This window comes from Nicotiana sylvestris, chromosome 6, assembly GCF_000393655.2.
Source record: "Nicotiana sylvestris chromosome 6, ASM39365v2, whole genome shotgun sequence".
In the NCBI taxonomy this organism is placed as follows: domain Eukaryota; kingdom Viridiplantae; phylum Streptophyta; class Magnoliopsida; order Solanales; family Solanaceae; genus Nicotiana; species Nicotiana sylvestris.
In genome coordinates this window covers 42,227,785-42,234,644 of record NC_091062.1, presented here as the reverse complement: position 1 = coordinate 42,234,644, position 6,860 = coordinate 42,227,785, and positions in this window count along the sequence as shown.

Below are 6,860 nucleotides of genomic sequence, written 5' to 3'. Positions count from 1 at the left end.
GACCATCCTGATGCATTCTCTTGTGCTGTGCATTTATATTCCGAACCTGCATGTTGACCGGTTTCTGAATCTCGAAAATGTTGGAAAAATTGAGAAAAAAAAAGAGAAAAAAAGAGAGAGAAATAACAGTTAGGGAGTTAAAAACGCAATGCCCAAACACTGTCGAAACTCTGCCGAAATTTTGAGAAAATGGAAAAGGAATATGCTTTATTTCTAATAGTCTGTTTTACTAAAAGCAAAAGAAAAATAGAAAAAAAGGAGTCTTTTATTTTTGGAAAGTGTTTGTTGAAAAAAAAAGTCTTTTATTCTTAGTTTGGAAAATAGGTTGTTTATTGTTTGTTGAAAAAAAAATTGAAAATGAAAAAGAGTATTGTTTTAAAATAGTTCAGTTAATTTGCCTGAACTACGCCGGTTTGATTCTCATAGGGTGTGGGATACGTAGGCAACCCTCATCGGGTCCAACCTTTCCTTTGCAAAAATAGCCAAAAAATGTCAAATTTTTTATTTTCGTCGTAAATAAGTTGGGTGATGCCGTTTTGTCAAAAATATCCAAATGTTCCCAAACGGAACGCCGGAAGGCTGCCCTTGCATAAATAGCCACCTTTGGTCATGTTTTCAGTTTTTTTACCCTCACAGCCTTATGCTTTCATCCTCGAGGCGTTGAAAGGCCGTGTTGCAATACCGAGTCTTTTATCTTTAAAAAAAAAGAGTAAAGAGTTGTAAATAAGTCAAGTAAGGCCGTCTTATCATAAATAGCCGAATTTCCCCAAAAGGAACGCTGGAAGGCTGACTTTGCAAAACGGCCATCTTGGTCAATTTTTGATTTTTGACCGGTTGACTTTAGCAGCCTTAAAATCTTTGTTCCCGAAGTGCTGAAAGGCCGCGTTTGAGAGTCGAGTTCTTAAAATTTGAAAATATATAGGTAATTTTGAGTCGAAAATATAGATAGTTTTTTTTGAGTCGAATAAGAGCTTTTCTTTTGCTTAATCGCCTTAATAAATGTGCAGGATGAGCACGATGCTAAATGAGCCCTTTTCAATAATGACCAAAATCCCTTTTGAGTTGCGATTATGGTGGAATGATTTAGGCAAAGAAGGGCAAGACGAAGTGAAAAAGTATTTGAAAGATCTCCCGGATTATTAGACATTCAGCCTCGGGGTGATATTATCAGGGCATTGGTCGCTTATTGGGATTTGGCACATAATGTATTTCATTTCTCGAACTTTGAGCTCACCCCGACATTGGAGGAAATAGCGGGGTACATCGGAAGTGATCAAGCTCCGTTGAGTTTCAAATACTTAATTGCTCCCAGGGCCATTACCGTACACCGGTTTTTGGATTCCTTGAAAGTACCCCGAACAGTTCATCATCCAAATTTTGCAAAGGGTTTCTGCAGTTTCTGCTTCATATATGATAGATATGGCCACGTGGGCGGGTTCAATAATCCAGACTTTAAGCTATGCAGTAGAAGTAACCGACAAAAATGGGAGGAACACAGACAGGTGGCTTTTATGATAGCCTTTTTGGGCCTCATAGTATTTCCAAGGAAAGATGGAGATATTGGTTTGAAAGTAGCTGGGGTCGTCAGTACCTTGCAAATCATGGGGAAAAGCACTTTAGCACCTATGATCGTGGCTGACATCTTCCGGGCTCTCACGGCTTGCAAAGCTGGGGGCAAATTTTTTGAGGGATGTAAATTGTTGTTACAAATGTGGATGACTGAGCATTTGTGCCCCCGCTCTCAGCTCTTGAGTTATGGTTCATTTGAGAAAACTTGTATAGGAGAATTTTACACAAGAATCAAATGGGCTAGTCTACCTGAAGGAGTCACGGCTTGGACATCATTATTTCGGACTCTCACTGCCAGCCAGATACAGTGGGTGCTCGGATGGTTGCCTGTCGAAGAAGTCATATACATGCCAGCAGCCAGGCCGCATTTTCTGTTGATGGGACTTAAAAGTATCCAGCCCTATGCGCAATATCGGGTTCTGAGGCAGCTCGGGAGGTAACAAGTAGTACCGAGAGATGAATATCTGAGTACCCAAGTGGTCGAAATTAGTCCTGACGGTCGGTTCCCCGAAGAAGAAGTTCGCCAAATCTGGAGTGAGTGTCAACATTTGATGGCGAACACTTGTGTGACAGATAGGGCTAAAGGGGAAGTTGCCCCGGGGTATCATGATTGGTTCAGAGGTGACGTGGCATGCGGGATACCGGCTAAAAGACCTCATCTCGAATATTTCGCTGAGTCGTCCCAAAAGCAGTGGGACTGGTTAGCAAAGGAAGAAGGCTATCGAGTTGAGATTGGTAAACTGAAGCAGCAAGTTTAGAGTCTGAAATTCGAGAACAGTGTACAGGTTGCTGCGGATCAAGGTGAGAAGAACAGACTGGATCGAGAAAACGAAGCGCTTAGGGCCTAAATTTGGCAATTGAGGATAACCGTCGATAAGCAACCAAGGAGGCGATCAAATGAGCAATTGATAAAAAGGCTGGAAAATGAAGTCAGGGAATGGCGGGATGAATTAGAAAAATCTGATAATATCATGGCAGAGCTTAAAGCGCAGTGGGCTACAAGAACAGAGGAGCGTCGCCAGTACTTGAATCAGTTGAAAAGAGACCATGAGAAAATTGTTGCCGATTTAAAGAGAAAAGTGGTTGCCCTTGAGGGTAAAGCGGTTAGACAGGCTAGAGATTTTGGAATTGAAAGTGGACATTGTTACGACTTGTTGTCCCAAATGGATGTAGAAGTGCAGCAGTTGCAAGATCAACACCTGCAGGACTCTCGAGCTTTAAAAACATGCAGCGATCAGATAAGACGCTTGCTTACAGAAAAGAAGCAAACAAAAGACAGGATTAGAGACATTGCTCATGCCATTTTCAGGAGATGTCGGGTTTGTGAAGACATGACCCATACTACTTTTGTCTCCACAGTAATGATCTATGTGAAACGAACCATGAATAAATTAGAGCAGCTTGAAAGGGATTTGGATCCTAGGCTCACGGCGAGGCTGAATGACGCCCCACGAACACATAAGTTTGAAGCAGTAGAGTATGCATAGGCCATGTCTGTAGTTTTCTACCTTTTGAGTCCGTCTTTTGTCTGTCCGTTATCTTTTCAGGTCAAGTATGTTTGTAGTCTTAGAGTCTATGTTTGCTTTTAATTTGCGTCTGTTAGTTTCATTCCGAAAAATGTTTAGTTTGTAATAGTTCGTTTTAGTAATTAAAATTGAAAATTTCAAAAAACATTCTTATTTCCACCCTTTATTTTTGCATTTATTTTTTCACGAACTACGTTTGGTCTGATTCGTGCGGGGTCACAATACGTAGGCAATCTCCATAGGATTCGACCGTAATTGTAAGAAAAAAAAAGAAGAAAAAACAAAGAAAGAGAGAAAGAAAGAAAAGAGCGGAAAACAAAAAGAGAAAGAGAAAGCAAGAAATGAGCGAGAACACAAAAGAGAAAGAAATAAAAGAAAGAAAAGAGCGCAAGAGAGGGATGAGGTGATGAAATTTGAAAGAAAGGTAAAAAAAAACAAGGAACGAAATGCCGGGATGACGCATGCAATCGAGCAAACGCATAATAGAAATGATTAACTGTATAAGTGCATTCATGCCAACGTGTGGTTGTCAAATCTGTTAAGACTTAATCGCTAACAAAGTGGTTGTCTAAATGTGTGAGTCCAGGCAGGTGGTTAGTTGATTGGCAGTTCTGGCAACTCACCCGTACAACACCCGGTCGAAAGATAAAGTAAACATGACAGGACAGGACTCGAAAATCAGCATCGTAGACCCTTCAAATGAAGTTGAGGTAACAGATGTGGGCGCTATGAAAGAAGAGATGAGGAAACTAAAAGCGCAAATGGCCGAAATGCATCGGGCATGGTTTCAGGGACACCCGACACCACTATACCCCACTAATCCATCTTACATCCCACCTCTAGCTCAGGCTTAGGAGCTCACCACTCCCCACGCATCTTCAACTTTCCCCTATCACACCCAGGGCTATGGTACTACTTTATATGCTCCTCCACCTCTACCACCCAAACAGAACCCCCCTCCCACCCACGGTTCCAGTCTTTGTGGCACCTCTCCCAGCCCCATTACATAGATCGTCCAGTGAGCCGCTATTCCAAGCTCACGACACCCAATATTACCCTCCCGAACCCACTTTTAAAACGCCTGAGCCATATACCTATACTCCCCATTTTGAAATCCCGGGAGAAGTTGAGAAACCGGTTAAGAATGCAGAACAGGAGGAAGTGATTCGTAAAGTCAAAATCCTGGAGAAATCCTTCAGGAACATGCATGGTTTAGGCAACCAAGTCAGCGTTGCATACAAAGATTTGTGCCCTTTCCCTTATGTTCAGTTGCCTGCGGGGTTTAAAATGCCAAAGTTTGACTTGTATGAGGGATATGGTGTCCCAGTAGCCCATATGCGTGGCTTTTGTAGCAATATGAGAGGTGCTGGGGGGAAGGATGAATTGTTGATAGCCTATTTCGGTCAAAGCTTGAGCGGGTCTGCGCTGGAATGGTACACGAGACAGGACCCCGGCCGATGGTATACATGGGATGATTTGGCACAAGCATTCATTGGCCATTTTCAGTATAACCTTGAGATAGTCCCCGATCATCTGTCATTGTTGAAGCTGGAAAAGAAGCCCGGGGAAAGTTTTAGAGAGTTTGGTTTCCGCTGGAGGGAACAACCAGCAAGGGTTGATCCTCCGATGAGGGAGAGTGAGATGGTAGATTACTTCTTGCAAACATTGGAGCCTACCTATTTTGGTCATTTAGTGACATCTGTCGGAAAGTCGTTTAATGAAGTGGTAAAGATGGGAGCCATGATTGAAGAGCGATTGAAGTCTAACAAGATCTTGAGCTACTCGGCATTGAAAGCAACCACCCAGGCCATCCAAAGCGGTACTGGTGGTGTGCTTTGAAAGAAGAAGAAGGAAGAAGTTGCTAAGGTTGAAACTAGTACTTGGTCCAAGCCCAATAACCCTCCACCCTACTACAACCAACCCAGACCCCACCATCCAAACTACCAATATACCCCATATGGCCCACCGCAACACTACTATCCACCACCAGAACCACACTTTTCTATCCACCACGCCCAGACATACACTCAGCCTACGGTGCACTCGCAATGGCATGCACCGACTAGCCAAAACACACATCCACCCCCACAAAACACCTATCCACCCCCAGGGCAAACAGACCAGGAACCAGCTTCTGCCCAAACTAAGATTTTAGAAGTAAGAAGGCCCCAAACAGAAAAACATTTACTCCGCTGGGAGAATCTTACACCACTCTCTTCCATAGATTGAAATAGTTGGGAATGTTGACCCTAATTGAGTCCAAAGCACCAAACCCCCTTCCCAGAAACCTGGGCCATTCTATTAGCTGTGAGTATTGCTTAGGGATGCCGAGGCACGATACTAAAAAATGTTGGAAGTTGAAAAACACGGTACAAGAACTCATTGATAATCGCCGTATTGAAGTACAGGCTCCAGAGGCCCCAAACATCAATCAAAATCCATTACTAGCGCATTATGAAGCCAATATGATCGAACTGATACATAAGGGGACAGAGCCTAAAAAACCCTCGTAGACGGTTATGGTGATCCATTCTACGGAAGCCAAGGTCAAAGAAAAGACAGTTAGCACAAGGCCAGTGGGTCAGCTAAAAGCGATAAAAGATAAGCCAATGTTGGTAAGGGGAAAAGGATCATTTGTTGCTGCAAAAAAGCCAGAGCCAGTCATGTTAGTGGTACCGGGGTCATCATCTGCACCCGTGGTTGTTGTGAAAGGGGCCTACATAGAACCAGTTGTCATAAATCCAGTAGTCCAATTACCCGTGGTTGATAGCAAAGTCGTACCGTGGAGATATGACAAGGTAGTGTTGACATACAAAGGAAAGGAAATTGAGGAAGAGAGTTGTGAAACACAAGGACTAACTCGGTCGGGACGTTGTTTTGTGCCCGAAGAGTTGAGAAGGGCTAGGGGAGCTAAGGATAATTCAGTGCTAGTCAAAAAGGCCGAGACAGAAGAAGAGGCAGAAGAATTTCTGAAAAAGATGAAAGTGCAAGATTATTCCATTGTTGAACAATTGAGAAAAACACCAGCCCAGATTTCGTTGTTGTCGTTATTGATCCATTCTGACGAGCATTGCCGAGCTTTGATGAAGATATTGAATGAAGCTCATGTTCCTGACAAAATGTCGGTGAACCATCTGGAGACAATTGCCAACAAAATCTTTGAGGTAAACAGGGTGACATTTTCTGATGATGAATTGCATGTGGAAGGCACAGAACACAATAAAGCTCTCTACTTGACGGTCAAGTGTGAAGATTTAATGGTGACTCGGGCGTTGATCGATAACGGGTCAAGTGCTAATATTTGTACGTTGTCCACATTGAACAAGTTGAAGATTGATGATGATAGAATCCGAAAAAATAGTATTTGTGTTCGAGGGTTCGACGGAGGGGGAACAAACACAGTGGGGGATATTGTACTCGAATTGACTATTGGCCCAGTCAAGTTCACTATGGAATTTCAGGTGTTGGACGCTGCAGTGTCCTACAATCTTTTGTTGGGTCGACCATGGATCCATGCGGCCAAAGCAGTGCCTTCCATACTGCACCAAATGGTCAAGTTCGAGTGGGACAGACAAGAAATCATGTTATATGGGGAAGATCCCACATGCGCCATGAATGATGCCATTGTGCCCTTTATAGAAACTGAAGATGATAAGGGACCATGGGTTTATCAGGTCTTCGACACGGTCCCGATGAACAGAGTGCCCGAGGGTAAAAGCATCCCATGTCCCAGGATGGTAGCTGCGACCGTTATGGTAGTATCAG